This window comes from Marmota monax, unplaced genomic scaffold, assembly GCF_021218885.2.
Source record: "Marmota monax isolate L192 unplaced genomic scaffold, Marmota_monax_Labrador192_F-V1.1 WCK01_AAM20220418_F8-fsc00168, whole genome shotgun sequence".
NCBI classification, from domain to species: Eukaryota; Metazoa; Chordata; class Mammalia; order Rodentia; family Sciuridae; genus Marmota; species Marmota monax.
In genome coordinates, this window is record NW_026692492.1 from 298,130 (window position 1) to 314,692 (window position 16,563).

Sequence of the window (16,563 nt, forward strand, 5' to 3'; positions counted from 1 at the left end):
AACTCGTAGGTAGACATTGTTCTACACCTTGACTTTTATCACTTTATGTTATGATTCTGAGGTCTTTCCTCACGAATATGTATATTCATACAGAACAGAAAATAAGTGCGATCCAATAACTAAGCAAATAGAATTCACACCATGAGTCAGGACCGAGACTGTGAAAGACACCGGGCAGATGGCTGAAGAGCAGCAATGTCAACTTTCAAAAATGAACAATGACCCCCAAAAAGGCAACTGAGACATCCGTCAAGGCCGGGCTTGCAGGCAGGTCACGACAGCTGACGGCCCTATTCGCAATCTAGGATGCAGAGGTGCAGAGACAGCGCCTTATAAAGACAGAGTGGAAAGGGAGATCCCAGGTCTGAAATGTGGCCCAATGTATGAGAAAGTCCAAAATAGAATCAAGTGGGAAACCACGAGATTCATCAAACGAGAAGGCAAGAGTGGTGATATACAAAAATAGTAAAATGGAGTTTGATGAAACACGAGACCTTCCAACCTGGAAAGATCCACCAACCTCATGCGGGGTAATCAGAGACACGTCACCTGCTAAGTTAACGGGGTCTAAAGACAGATGGAAATGTTGAGCCTAAACGCATACATTAAGGGGGAAAAAAATCATCAAAGATCACCGTGCTAAGGACTCAAACCAAGCAGCTTAAGAAAAAAAAAAAACTCAAGGAAATTACTCAGTGAAAATACAGAAGGCGGGTGGGGATGTGGCTCAGTGGTAAAGCACTTGCCTGACACGCATAGACCCTGGCTTCCATCCATCCCCAGCACCGACCAAAAAACATACAAATAGACGAGTAGAAATAATAGAATACAAAATGGAAATCGAAGAAATAGGAGGAGTGCGGAACTGAACACAGACTCTCTTTAAAATAAAGGCAAAATTAGGGCAAAAGCACCTACAGACTGTCGGTCTACTGGTCTAGTTCCAATAAAGCTTTATTCGCAGCAGCGGGCAGCCGGCCAGGTGTACAGGTAGGGTCACGATGACAGCAAACTCTTTCACGTTCCCTCAGAATGCTTTTCCGCTAAGAGACAATCCGTGGACCACAGCAGATTCATATTCTACTCATATTTTATCTCCCCGTACTTTCTAGAACAGTCCGCCTTCAATGAAATAACACCAGGCTGGGCCAGTGTTTTCCCAATCGATTTTTTTTTTTTCTTTTGCGATCCCAGGAACAGAGTCAAGGCAGCTCTGATGTCGATGGCCTCTTCCTCCGTGTGACGTCTCACGGATCTCCATCAAAGAGCAGCACAGAGATCCCGGGGAGCAAGTCCTCTTGAATTACGAGCTTCCCCGGGGAATGTCACGACTCCTGCCACAGGGTCTCCCAGCCTGAAAGGCACTGCCTCCAGGCTCCGCGGCAATGATTAGACGTCGCTGGCCTTGACAGCCCCAGTCGGAGATGCGGCCCTCACCTTGACAGGCCACCCAGCGACCCCCCCCGCCCCCTGCAGCTTGGATCAAGGCAGGCCCCTTGGATCCCTGGCCCCTCAGTTTCCGTCTGCTCTTGACCCCAAGGTGGAATGAAAGGTATGCTCCCTCTTGATTGTCACAAAGAGGACGTTTGGAGGTCCTTGGCTGAGTTCAGGGTCTCAGGTTAAACAAAGGACGGTGCCTTCCCAAGGCAGCCTTTGAGGGATTCATTTAGCAGAAACCTTGGCCCCTCCGCAGAGAGGCACTGAAGGTCACCTTGTTCTCTTGGATGCCTTTGCACACAGCGGGAGGACCCCATCACCCGAGGAAAATCGTGGCCCAGCGCTGAGCACACGGGACATGGATGTAAACACAAAACAGCACAGAGAAGGGCATTCCAACTCCGGCTTTTTACTGAAACCCTCGCGTGCCACTCAGGTTGGGACAGGCTCTATCTGCTTTGGAGCCCTATGGTCACCTCAACTCAGTTTCCCCAACGCCTGTTCACAAAGCAGAGGTGTTCATGTCAACAAAGGCAAAGAAAACAAGCCGTGCTTGCTCTCTGGAGGTACAGCTGCGTTAGAATGATGTGATCACCACGTAGCACCTCGGCGACGAGCTTTGCAAAAAAAAAAAAATAGATCCTTGCTAATTGCTGAGTCCATAAATAACCTCCAACTGGTATTAAAATACGTCTCTGCTACTGAGGCTTTGTCTTGACAACCTGGGGTACGTTCAAAAGTGTCACACGTGTGTATCTGTAGCTGTACCAATGCCTGGATACCGACGATTGGTGTAGGTGATTGACAGATACAGAGGGGAAGTGCAGACAGAGATACAAGGCAAGTGAGCGCTTATAAACACTGCTAAGTCTCGAGGCCTTTGTATACACTTTGTCCAGAGGAAGAAATTGAAGTTGCACAAGTTAAAAGGAGGTGACACATACGTACAGTGTGGACTCACAGATGTACAGAGACTCGTCTGTCTTTGCAAAGATTTTCAACGCTGCCACCAAGACCCACTGTCGGAGGCTCCCCTGATCCAAGACTAATCAGGAATTCAGAGTCTATCCACGCACCGACACCGAATGCATCTCCCAAGATGTGAAGCCTCGTGACAAGTCAAAATAAACACCCGCTGTCTGCCAAGGGCCGTGTTCTGAAGGTGTGCCTGCTGCACCTGACTGCGTGCCCTGCTCTGAGCTACGGCTCTTGCTGCTACCGTGAACGCTGATCTGACCCGTCCTTCCGTGCAGGCTGGTGTTTGGAGACGAGTGTGTGCTGTGGCGCTGGCCCTCGGCCTGCATTTCCGGGTCAAATGCTAGGGTTACATTATATGGATTAAGCTTTGGGGACAATCTAGCTGTCCTACGTCACTGGGGATCTGAGAGGCCGACCGAAACAGACCACGTGGTGCTCTTCAAAAGTGTGTAAGAAGTGAACCCAATGTTCTCCCCGTAGTGAGAAGATGTGGTCCACTCAGGCAGAGTCTGTGACTCCGTCCTTGGGTACAGCTGAAGGCTAACAGCCCTGACCTCTGCTAAGCATGAGCTGGGGGTCCTTGGAACCCTGCAAACCCAGCCAGGGAACAGCTGGGGCATCCTGGCTGCTGCCAGGGACACGCTTTCCTCTTGGAGCGACGGCAAAACGTTCTTCAGGGGCGTTCAACCTGTCACTTCCAACCAAAAAGGCAGGGTGCTCCCGAGCCCCATCTCCTGAATCCCAAGCTCCTCACTGCTTTCTGAATGAGGGTCCCCAAAGGCCCAGGTGAGAGGCTGGGTCTCTATGGGCTGCTACCAGGTTTCTTAGTGACGTCCTGCCTCCTAGAGTCCAGACGTAGGGTTCGGTGGTCTCCGCCCTCATATCACTCTTTTATGACATGTGACTTCACTCTGAGTCTTGCCAGGGTTGTAGAAAATCATGGCACATGATTTTCACAGGGTTGTAGAAAATCATGCACAAAGTGACGTGCCTGTCTCAGGCGAGGCCTGAAGACAATGTTGGGGGCTCCGTGGGCTTGCCTGTTGGGGACCCCAGGAGGATTGCAAGTTGGAGACCAGCCTCAATGGCTTAGCAAAGTCCCAAGCAACTCAGTGAGGCCCTATCTCTTAATAAAATATTTTAAAAGGGGCTGCGGATGTGGCTCAGTGGTTGGTGCCCCCTGGGTTCAATCCCCAGTACCCTCCCGCAAAGAAAAAAAGGTACCACACGTAGTGATTCGGTTGTTCTTGGTCACCTAACTGGTATGCTGAACCATCAAATGCATGGTTAAGAGCTAAAGGCATTTAGAGATATGACTATTTGTGTGCATCCTCCCTGTCCCTTCTGGAAACTTCTAAAATTATGCAAGCACCTGCTCCCTGCTCCACAGGAATGAGGAGTCTGCAGACACCTGCGTGTCGGACACGGTCACACTGCAAGACCCCCAGCTCTGCCCGTGCCCCACACTCAGGGCATCAGGCAGCACCTCTCAGGCACCGTGCTCACCCACCAGACGACAAGCCGCGTTTTTAACAGCCACGTGAACCACTGGAGGAGGAGGAGATGGAAAGGCCGGCCTCTCCCGTTCCTTGAGCCCCGCTGCCTGGTAACCTCTGCTCCCCCGACGGCTGATCTTCAGAGGCCTGCCGTCCACTTCTCCCTTCTTTGACCGACCCCAGTGTCCCAGTGTGAAGACGCGCCCTTGCTGAGACCCAGCCCGCCGTGGCCCATTTCTGCCCACCTCTCGCCCCCCAGGCAGCGCTGGCCACCCTCCCCTGCACGGCAGCTCTGCCCTGGCGGCTGTGATACTGGCCGGTCGCCAAGGGCCACCAGGTCTCTCCCCAGCTGTTCGTCTTCTGCAACCCTCGGCTGGACGCTGACCATCTTCAAGGCTCGGCTTCCGATGGATTCCCCCACCTCTGCTTCACCTCTTTAGAAAACAAACACCATGTCCCTCCACGGGGGCCCTCCGTGGCACGGAAGCCCACCCACGTACCTGCAGACTGCACCCCTCGGCCCTGCTGTCCCGGATCCCTGTGCACACAGCCGGCGTGACCCCTGCTTTACCAGCTGGGTTCTTCAACAGCTGGCTCTTCTCTCCAGCTTCCGGCAGGGCACCTAGAGAGCTCAGAACCCGCGGCTGTCTCTGTGCACCTGTCGAGGCCCCCGGAGAGCGCTCGGAAACACCCTTTGATGGATTCTGTCTTGTTTTCTCAACATCCGACCCGTCTCCTTCGGCCCGACGGCCTCACCCAACACAGCCACAGAGACTTTCCTTAGCACCCATTTCCTTTCCTCTTACATCCAGCCCTGATTGTTATAAAGCAGAGTTAACCCTGGTGCTGGGTCTCCCTGTGAGTCCCTTGCCATCCCTGCATGCACTTCCCGGTCCCCACAATGACCCCTGTGGCCCTGTGCCTTAGCACAAAGCCCTCATCAGATGTGGCTGCCCAAACGTGGCCTTTCCAGCCTCCCACACTGGGAGCCAAGATCGGCCTCCTTGGTTCATGAAGTACCCAGTAAGGTATTTTGTTACAGCAACAGAACACAGACTAAGACACCCTCCCAAGGCCTTCGTTAATTTCCCTGGTGTTTCCTTCAAGTCCCCTCCGTTCTGGGTACAACCTGCTCCTCATCATAACATCGTCGCTTTCTTTTCCACCTGGGATGGGGCTGTCCCCTGCCTTTGGTATAAAGTGGTGGCCTGTCTGACATGCACGTGACCATCTCACCTGGCTCTCTCCAAGTCCCCTGAAAGCTTTTCCGTCAGGAGGGAGCCCTCTCAGGCTGTGTGACTGGCCTGCCACCCCCCTGCTGGAACACAACAGTGCCTTCCCCATCACGCCACCTACCTGCCCGGTCCCTACTCTCCCTTCCTCGTCACCACCAGAGCCCCAAGGTCGAGGATGGCAATGTGCCCGGTTATAACAGCCACCATGCCACCGTCCCCCGCAACTCAGGAAGCCTTAGGAAGAAGGTAGCAGCTGGGCAGGGGAGGGCTCTGAGACTCAGTGCCCCCTCCTGGCCACCTGGCCCTGGGACGTCTACTCAGCTGCAGGAACCACCTCTCAGGCATTCCCAGGGGCAGAGCAGGAACAGCCCAAGACCCCAAGTCACAAGTCACAGCCCTGCCGGACCCCAGATCCTGTGATGGGAGGGAAAGGGAACCAGGTCTTCGTCCTTCGATCCGCCACGGCTTCCTACTTGTGCTGGTTACTGCTGGCCCAGGACGCGTGTTGGTGCTGCAAGCCGACGGTATTGTGCTGCAAAACAGTGGCGTGTGGTTGTGTTCTCCGTATCGTACCCTCGATCCGAGGAAGAGACCAAACCAAGAGTAAAAAAAGAACATACGTAAATAGAGTCGTCCTAGACCCCCCGACCACTCTCTTCAGACCCACGGTCCCCCACCAGCTCCACGTCCTGGATTTCCCACTGTGGCTCTAAGGGTCCCACGCTAATGACCGACTCCTCCTGACAGCGAGAGTGACCCTGGGCACTGCGTCCCCACACCTGGCCGTGGAAGGTGCAGACAGTTGAACTCCACGGGATGGGGACCCCGGCCAGCTTAGCCGTCGGACGTCATTATCCAACCCGGACGCTGCCTGCCCACACAGAGCACCTTGCTCCGTCAGCCTGGGCGCTGCGCCCTTGGGCTGCAGGTGACGTCACCTGCGGGCACCTCTGCCCGCTGTGGAGGAGCAGGCGAGCCCCCTGTGCACCTGACCATCCAGGTGCACACCAGGGGCGGCGTCCAGACTCGCTCTGGGTGGACGTCCCTGGTTCCTCTGCTGAGCTGTTGTCCAGCATCAGCCGCAGTCAGATGGCTGCGGAGGTTTCAGGAAGGCCCCTCAGCAAATAGGTCAGGCAGAGGGGCCTGTGGGATCTTGGCCCCTGTGATGTCCGGGGAGCTTCCTCTCAACATTGAAGAATCCCAGAGTGTAGCAGGACGGCAGGCCAGGGTACGATGACCAATGTCCCTATGGGCCTCAGACTCCTGTAACGCAGTCCGTGGTCATGTTTCCAAGAAGAGCCCTCTGACGGCGGGTGTCAGTCATCAACCAGAACGCCATTCGCTCAGCCTGGAATGTCCCTGTGTCCTGATCCCTGCATTCTCGGGCACAGGACTTAATGAGGAAGCAGGACGTGGCCACACGCCTGTCACCCAGGCGTCTCCAGCAGGAAGGTACTTGCTGAGCAGCCAGCCCAGGGATCCACAGGGCAGCCGCTCGGGACGGGCAGCATCTGCGGCTGGACAAACACCCCAGGGACTTCTGAGGCTCAGCAGAGCAGGCTGGGGAGAGCCAGGTCAAGCATCGACCTGCACCGAGAGCCTCACTGTGGACGCTCAAGTCCAAAGAAACTCAGAAATGAGCGTGCACAGACACACACACACACACACACACACAGACAATAGGCCGCTTCCTGCTCTCGCTCCCAGAACACCATCAATGTGCATCGTCTGTGGGCGACAGTGACGGCTCTGCCTAGCGGTGTGGTCTAGATCAAGAACGTAACATAAGTCCAGCGCGGTGGCACACGCCTGCCACCCCAGCTGCTCGGGAGGCTGAGGCAGGAGGATGGCGAGTTCAAAGCCAGCCTCAGCCAAAGCGAGGCCCTAAGCAACTCAGGGAGACCCTGTCTGTAAATAAAATATAAAATAGGGCTGGGGACGGGGCTCAGGGGTTGAGCGCCCCTGGGTTCAATCCCCAGTACCAAAAATAAGTAAATAAAATACACAGTGACACTCCCAGGACCCTTACCTGTCAGAGCACCTTTATAGAGTGTGGCCACACTGCCTCGTTAGACGGAACCTGGTTATTGTTGCTGTACTTGGGCCTCTGGTGCCCATCTCCACACCAGGGGCTTCGCTTCTCTTCCTGCACCCCACACAGCGCTGGTGCGCAGACCCGACGATGACTTCCTGCGGTTCACGGACGTGCACTCTGGGACGACGGGTGTGCCCGAGGATCACCTCTAAGGGACACTGAAAGAGACGCTCTTTTCTCCATCTGCTCAATCCCGGAGTCGGATGTGCTCAGCGAGTCTTCACCCAAAGGCCCCTCTTTTTTCCAAATAATCCCGCCTCCGGGTGGTCTGAATCCCGGCCACTCACTGCATGTGGACAGCTAGTTTCCGGGTGGGGAGAGCTCGGGCCGTGGAAGACGTGCGATGGCAGCGCCCAAGTCTCCCCGCTGCGCTCTGACAAGGGGATGACGTGAGTGGGGACGAGGACGTACTGCTGAGGCCCAGTGGGGGAGAGCCCTGGCTCCTGGTTTCCAACCCACGGCAACTCTGCTCGTGAATACTCAGGCCACCCAGTTCCCATTCAGTAATTTAAATATATATGGGCCCAACAGATATGTATGTGTGTGTGTGTGTGTTTTCATCTCATATTTGTATATTTATAGCTTATAAGTACACGTGTGTGTTTATAGGTATAATGAATCATTTACAGTCAGGAATGATTATATAAATATATTAACATATTCATACTACGTAACTGTCTGATGTAAATGTAAATATGTCATAGTAACGTAGACTATTAATCATGCAATATACTGACATAAATTATGCGTGTATATAGAAATCATGTATCGTTATGTTTATATAATATGTAACGTATACACACAATATACACATGTACGTATATAATAAATGCAATGTGTACCTAATCATCCATATTTATAATACAAATGTGAGTGAATACATGTACACAGACGTAGACATGTCTCAGAAGGGAAATATTTAAATCTTGTGCAGGAGTCACACCTCAAAACAATGCAAATCCGGCCCTAGGGACCGAGGGCTGAGTCCCCAGGGTGACCCTGGCAACCAAGAAGCTTGGGGTCAGGAGGTCCTGCAGAGGGGGACGCGGCTGCGCGTGGACAGGCCTGGGTGACAGGGGGGTGCCCTCCCCAGCGGTGAAGGCAAGACTCTCTGGGCTGTGGGGAGGGGTCTTTGAACTGGGGACATGACTGCGGGGAACAGCTCCGTCCTTCCCAAGACGGCCTGCTGTCCTCTCCTCTGAGAAGTACAACTGTCCACAGGTCAGACCTGAAGCTTTGATACTCTGGACTCCCCCCGTCTTCTCAGCACCCCCTGCCGCCGCAGCCTGCGTGATGAATGTCACGGCCTAATGGCCCATGGAGATCCAGGTCCTCAAATCGGCTTCTTAAGTGGTCCCCAAATCCCCAAGGACGGTGCGTTGAGGGCGCGTCCCCCAGCCAGGCTGTGGCACTGATGGAGGTGGGGGGTCCCTCAGGAGGCCGGGCCAGTGGGAGGAAGTTGACCCTGCGGCCGTGACCTTGGAGTGGCCACCTGGGCCCTCCTCTTCGTCTGTCTCTGCTACCCCAGTGGCCGGGACCGGAGCAGGCTGCTCTCCCACTCACCCGCCCACGGGGGTGAGCTGTCCCGCCACAAGCCCCAAAACAACAGGAAGGGCCCGCTGACCAAGGACAGCACTGGGACGCTGGGGCCACACTAAGCCTCGCTCCTTTCTAGGTTGACTGTCTCGGGTATGTTTTTTTTTTACGGTAATAGAAGCAGAGTTCCACGCCGTGACTCTCCGCCTTACGTGACTCCGTGACTTGTTATCCTTGGCCTCTGAAGGCGGAGGAGCCACGCGGGACTCTGCTTTCTCCTGCAAACAGTCCCCCTGTCGAAACGCCTACGGATGACGTCGCACACTTCTGTGATGAAAGAGAGATTTATTAAAGGACATTAGGGTCTGTGTCAGAGCTTGGCAAAATACGAGACTATTTCCCAGCTAAATGAAGGGGAAAGCATTTGGCTACTCCTAGAGTTTCTGATTTTTACTTAAAACTTACTTTTCTGCCCCACTTGGCACCGCCGTGACCTGTTGGAGTCCAAAACAATGAGAACACAAGGAGAGGTCTCAACCCACTCGCAGCTCATTCCCGACGACGTAAAGTCGAGGGGGAGTCACAGAGCGTCCGAAGCCAAGCCGTGAGCAAGAGGTAAAATGCACACCATGAAACCACCCTAGAAATTCCCTACTGCAAGGACGACTAGAAAATTCCAGCTACCCTGAAACTAAGGGCAGTGCTGAACACCTGATTAAAGGGAACCCCTCAAACACTGTCCTCTATGCCGGGGTAGACCACGTCAGCACTGGACAGTCAGAACATACTGTGAGGTGCTCGTGACACTCAGATGGCCCTCTCTCCATCCTGACCCATTTTAATACTTCCCCTGTAAGCACCGCGGGAACATCAGCTCCGACCTGTTAACGACCCAGGGCTGCGCTCTTCTAATAACTGGGGGAGAACACAATCTGGGTAGACGGACAGGGAGGATGTGGCCTCTACAAAGCCCTGCTCATGCCCAAGCCTGGGGCCAGCTCCGGGCATTGCGGATGTCCCTAGGGTAGGGGACAGCACCTGGTGAGCAGGCTGCAGCAGCGCGACAGATGCACGCCCTTCAAGGCCCGGCCTCCACAGCTGATTCCACTTTCAGGATAAAAGTCACGCAATGTTTTTCTCTGAAGTAACATCGGAGAGCAATCACCCAAGGGTCTCCTCCAACCTGGGCTCAGGGAGTCAGTGAACTCACCCCGCAAATACCTCCTGGCACCAGGAGAGCGTTTCCTGCCTCTGGAGAAGCCGCCCGCGCTCCGCAGCACAGAATCAGAAATCCACCAGAGGGTTCCGCTCAAGACCTCCTCTTCTAACAGGCACCGACCCACCTGACGCCATGTCAGCGTGGGTCTGCGGCTGTGCCTGCAAGACACGGAGGTCTCTCCTTCCTGCTGCTCTGCAACACAACTTCCTTCTCTGCAGAGAATCCCCGAGGAAGGGACTCCCCAGCTCTCCGGGCCCTGACCTGAGAAAAGAGTAGTGCTGGTCCCTTTCAAACGCTCAACACCTCATTACTCCTGTCACGTGTTTGGCTGGGGGAGCGGGTCTCTTAGGTGGGGCTCCCACTTGGCAGCTAACACATTCTTCTAGCAGATTCCTGGGGGCTCCCGCTTCCCTGGGCAGACACCTCTCAGGAGCTCTGCCTGGGCTCCTTTTATTCCTTTCCAGTTACCATCTGGTCAGTTACACCCTTAAGTGAGGCAGTGGATCAACCCTTCCGGTCCCTCCCTGTACTTTAGGGAGATTTAATAAACGCCTCTTTGTGGAATGACAGGCGGGTCTCACTGGGTGCGCTAAGGAACTCTCTAGGCCTCATGGAGGAATTGAGGGACACTTTAGGGCAACTGATCTGAAGCGTGTCTTTCCTTTCTGTTTCTAGAATCCAACACAACTCCTGGCACCCTGCTGCAATGAATATGTGCTCTGGAATGAGAGCCTCAGTTAACGAATAAAAGGATGGATAGACAGATGGATGGAAGGAAGGAAGGATGAATAAAGATGGGCAAATGGGTGGGTAGTTGGCTGGCTAAATGGATGGATAGGTGGGTGGATGGATGGATGGATGGGTGAGTGGGTGGATGGGTGGATGGATGGGTGTATGCATGGAAGGGTGGATGGGTGGGTGGATGGGTGGATGAGTGGAAGGATAGGTAGACAGGTGGATGATGGATGGAGAGATGGAAGGATGAGTGTGTACATGGATGGGAGGATGGATAAATAGGAGAGTAGGTGGGTGGTTGGGCAGCTGACTGGATGGATGGGTGGATGGATGAGTGTGCACGCCCAGCTGGGGGGTCCCCGGTTGAAGAAGAGGAGTACACGACAAACTGTAAATTCACAGCAGGTCTAGAAGGAACCCCTAGGAAGCCAGGCAACATCTCAGGTGTCACCTAATGTCACAGGTGACCCACCTGATGGCCTCCTGTCACCTGAGCAGGCCTGACTTCAAGACAGCGTGGAACAGACTTTGCAGCATCGCTGGGCGCACTATGCGACGGGTCAAAGGCAAGACCCACCTCTCAGGAAGTTAAGACAGAACTCGGACAGAGACATGATGCAAAGAGACACCTGGGGACCAGGGGCAAGGTATGGACCAGAACTAAAGTACCCCAGCAGGACATCTGGACTCCACGTCCTTTTGCTCCGCCACCCCCTCTCCCACTTTTCACCACCTCCTTCTCTAATCCACGTTGGTATTAACTCAGCTGGAAACGGGGCACCGTCTGGTATCTCTTAAGGGTTTCCCTGATAGCTTGAGAGTTCGCTTCCCTCATATGCTAACAAAACAGTCGAGCTTCTAAATCAGCCAGGAGCCTCCCAGGAGAAGGGCGGAGTTGCTCAAAATTGTCAAGGTCAACCGCACCCGACATTGATTTTTGTTGTCAAGGTCTGCAGATTAGAACTTTAGATGGCTCCTAGCATCAAGACCTGATCATAGTATTTTAGTCACTTTCGCATCACTGTGATCAAAAGACCAGACAAGAACAACTTGAGAGAGGAAAAAATGTATTTGGGCTCAGAGTTTCAGAGTTTTGGTCCGTGGTTGGCCGACTCCATGGCTCTGGCCCAAGGGGAGCAGAACAAGATGGCGGCAGGGCCTGGAGGAGGAGAGCAGCTCAGGACAGGGCACCAGGGAGCAGAGAGAGCTCTGTTCACCAGGGACAGGACAGAGACCCCAAAGGCACAGCCCAGGGACCCCCTCCTCCAGCCACACCCCACCTGCTGCAGTCACCACCCAGTGAGTCCATTCAAGTGGATTAATCCACTGATGAGATTATACCTTTCATTATTTCACTTGTGAACATTCTTGCATTATTTGACACACGAGCTTTTGGGGGACACCTCATTGAAACCATAATACACGGTATCTGTTTAGACAAGACTATAAGAAAAAGTTCCCGAAGCTAACAGTATCAGCACCGATCTCTGCTGCCTACAGTTAAGTTACAGATTATTTTATTGGTGCACCGTGGGAAGGCAGAAAACAGGAACTGCCACTCTTTAACGGAGTGCTTACACAAATCAAATTGGTGGGTTTTGACATGTTAACAAAGACCTAAATGTGACTTGATCTGTAATCTCTCTAATCAGCACTATTTTTCTTAAACTCACATGTCTGTGCTTATTTTCAGAGGTTCCCAAGTTCCTATAATTAGCAGGTACAAATGAATATTTTGGAAACCAAGCCAGCCCACACTACTTACTGTACCGGTAAAACACTGCCCTAAGACGACTGCGTTCACTGAATAGAAAGAGTCAAATTACAGTGTCCCCTGGGATAAGGAAAGAAGTCCTAACCTGCACCCAGGTACAAGACATCGCTCTTCCCAATGTATTGATAGGACTTGTAAAATACAGTGAGCAACAGGAAAAGACTCCACCCTAAGATAGGCTTTCTTATCTGGTTCTTATCTAGTGGGAAAACCAAAATTATGATTTCAGTGAGTCCTTTTCGGGGAAAGACAGCTGCTCTTCGGATTTCGTTATGGGGCTCTGCTGTCCAAAACGTGGGGGATTCTGAAAGCTGAAACTGACCTCTAGTCGTAGTTTTTAAAAGTCACAGCAAAAGGACCCATGAGGCATATCAACTGCACGATACTGACACATTCCGAAATAATTAAATAAAATAAATACAGCTCGGGTCAATACGAGAGTCGTGTCTGCACCCCGGGCTGACGATAATGAGGCCCAGCAGGCCTTTATCTGGTGGTCAGTGACCCACGGTGGGCTCTGAGCTCCGAGGCTCGGCAGTCCACTTAAGTCGGAGATGAATGGCCAGAGTCACGGAAGAGAAAATAAACAATGAAACAGAGAAGGCTGCAGGCAGTCGGGGCCACTTGGACCTGGAGAGCGTCATAAGTGATAAATTAAGAAACCAGCTCCTGAAAGACTCGGGCAACACAGAAGGCACCATGAAATGCACAGTCCCCTCCGGACGGCATATCACAGGAGGCTTCTGGAAGCCGGCACTACTCACGGTGGGGCTGGGGAGTCGTGCTACGAGGATCCCTTGAGCTGCATCCCTGCCCCGTAACCATCACACGCCATGAGCACTCTCTCCTGCAACCTGGGACACACAGAATTCTCCCCACACACTGCTAAATGCCGTGGAGGACAGAAAAAGCAGCCCCTGACCTCTCCCCTCCACTGGCCTTCCACAGACATGGCCCCCCAGGATAACCCTGTGCGGCTCTGCTGCCTTGGGCAGGTGCCCTCGCCTCTGCAGGAACAAATCATTTTCTCTACTCAGTCCCTTTCGGTACCACTTCACGACGTCACGAGGGCTGGTTTCTGTGGTTCAGATAATGTACCTGTGATCCAGAGCGACTCCTTTACCACGGGGTGGATGACAGCAGCATTATAAAGGCAGTACTCTGCAAACTCTATTAACGTGCCTTCTGTTTCTCCCCCCTGTGAGCACATCCCCCTCCCTGGCTATTCTGAGGCCGGGCCTGGGGCAAGGACAGGTCTGCTAGACCACTGCTGCAAAACTCTGAGCTACGGAGCAAAATGCAAATGGCAGTCCAGGGTGTGCGCTGAGCTACTTGCACAGCTCAGGGACCGTTCTCTTTCATGAGGACAGTTGCAAAGACCATGCTTTGCTGCACAGAAGAATTTTTTAAGTCAAAAGTTTCTTAAGTCCAAATAGCTGCCAGTCAACGCGAGCCTACCCTGGTGCCCTCTACGTACGCACGCACTCACACGTGCGCACACATCAGGTGCCACAGGTGTATATTTATGCCAGGAGAGAGAACTCTGCACGTGAAATGCTCTTTCATTCCGGGAGCACAGGAGAATCAATGTGAAGAACTGTAGGTCGCTCTGATATGTGGGAAGTAACCAGGTGAGCGACTCGGCATCTCTGAGAAGAGCGCACACCCTCAGCACCGTGGACAGACACTGAGGAAGGGCAGAAACCCTGGATCCCTGGAATCCACAGGCGTGCAGGAGAAGACGCAGCCGTGAGCACAGCCAACCCTAAGAGCCTCCCCCTCCAGCTCCTGGGTGCTGCTGAGGTTGGACGGAGGACAGTCAGGTGGGTCAGGCTCCAGGGCTGCTTCCTGTCCAGCAGCAGGGCGGTCACCTGCCTGAGCAGCATGTGTGTCTGAGGTAGCAGATATTCCATGGACACTCCCCAGGCTCCCGCAGCGAGGGCAGATGGCAGGTGGCACAGCGGGGAGCACCTTCCATACCATGTCTGCAGGCTGAGCAGCTCTTCAGCCGCAAGCACAGGGCAGACTGCTGGGGCGGGGAGCAGACGGGGCGCCCCACCACCACCACCTCCCAGACACTAGCTCAGATGGAAAGAGACCTGGGAGACAGCAAAACTCGTGCAATGCGTGCATGATTCTGCACGGAACCTCTGCACCACAAGAATGTTCAGAGAGCTCTAAGAACTGAACTGGGATCTGGGCTGAGGCCGACCTCCTGACCCGATGGCTGTACCTGGTTCCGCAGAACGCCTCTCTCTACAGGAAACAGCATGCTCAAGTACTCTGCCTCCAACCAGCCTCGAAGGGCTGAGGATGTCAAGAAGTGCACAGAACATTTTGTAAATAAGAGTTTTTCAAAATAAACAAAGAATATGGATGGATTTTCTTTTAAATGAGTGGGAATTTTAAAGGCCTCCAGAAAGATCAGTTTTGAATAGTCAGAAATGTTCTGCTAATCCATTCATGAAAATGTACATTGTCAAGAAGAAGGGAAGACTTGGGGAATACTAAGCCTATTTCAAATAAAAATGCTCTGCAAAGAGTCTGACTTTGTTGAGGAGAGCGAATAAAGAAGTATTATCTTAGAGGAGAGAAGAAATATTATTGAATTTTTTTTTTTTTTACATTGCCTTTTAGAAAGCCAAGGACGCAGATGTCAGGTGTAAGTATCTTTTTTAATCAGAGGAGGCTCGGTATAGAGCACTTAGCATGTGCAAGGTCCCCGGTTCCATTCCCAGCACAGGAAAAAGAAATTCAGAGCCAGCCTGTTTGATCTCTTTAAGCCAATTTTAAAAGGAGGACGTGCCTCTGGGCCTCAAGTTCAAACACTCGAATGTTCAGGGTCCTTGCCTAGCTGGGTGGGTCCCAAAATCTCAAGGCACATGAATTCTGGGCACTTCATCAGGTACACCGCCACCAGCCTCGATGGTCATCCACAGTAACGCCTGGAGGAATTCCTCACCCAGCGGTGAAAATGACATTCGTGTGAGTAGGGCAGCCACAGCTTCAACACCTTCTTCTGATTTAATCTGCCAAGGTCCCCACTAAGGCTGGTGACCTTAAGCCTTGAGAGGAGGAGGACCCTGATCTAGCCCAGGGGTTCCCCCTGGGGAGCGATTTTGTCCCAAGCTACACTAGACCGCTAAGGTTTCCTGGCACCTCGTGGGTGACAGGCCCGGGGTACTGCTAAACGTTCTGCAGTGTACGTGGTGACCCCATCTGAAGAACTGTCCCGCCCCAAACGTCACGGGTGCGGATGCTGTGAACTTCTTGTGCAAGCCACTCCCTGTGGGGACAGGAGTACCTGGAAGGCCGGGCAGTTAGGCAGAGAGCACGGGGTGGAGAGCCGTCTCCAAAGAGCTACAGCCGGCAGCACCTTGTGAGGGCACGAGACTTGGCCAGGTTCCTGTCCCCAGCGGGTAATACAATTGATTGTTTTATCGGTAAATAGTTAAGAGTTTGCTATTTGGGGTTCATTTTCCTGTTCTCAGGCGATCCCAACTGTTTCCATTTGATCTAAAATGCTGCATTTAATTTAGATCTTAAACACATATGAAATAATAGGTTGTGGACACACAGTCAACGTTTGAAATCCATTCATTTCTTACAGAATTCCCGCATTCAACTGCAGCACAGATACCAAGACCCGAGGGTTCTTCCTTGGAAACACTGTTCCTCTGGACAAGTGGATCCCAGAGACTTCAGCTGAGGGACGTGCTGGATTCCACGTCACGGAGAACCACCACGGCACAGCCACGTCAGGGACCTTCAGGGGAAACCCAGACTAGAGTCAGACACCAACACACCTGCAGGGACTCTGCGTGCGTGGCACCAGTCAGGGACTGAGGATGGTGCGTGGACACCCTAGTCAACAGGGCACGGAGGCCCCTGGAGGCCGAAAGCAGGGACCTCTGAGCCAGGGGTCCAAGGGCTGTTGAGAAAGGGGAGCAGAAGAGAGCCAGTGCGGAGAAGGAGTGGGGGTAACACAGAGCACCCGCGAGTCAGCTCATGGCAACAAGCAGGAGGGAGACAGTGCTAGTGTCCGGGGGCTGCACCCG

At 53.2% G+C, this 16,563-nt stretch overlaps 1 long non-coding RNA gene across 2 annotated transcripts in view; it reads right to left on the reverse strand.

The window, feature by feature from the left end:
* LOC124092057 (uncharacterized) overlaps nt 1-16,563 on the reverse strand; it is a 317,813-nt gene that overhangs the window by 254,114 nt on the left and 47,136 nt on the right. For both annotated transcript variants that reach the window (XR_009226700.1, XR_009226699.1), the window contains one exon: nt 16,114-16,271. This is a non-coding gene — a long non-coding RNA (uncharacterized LOC124092057). The remainder of the gene's footprint in view (nt 1-16,113; nt 16,272-16,563) is intronic.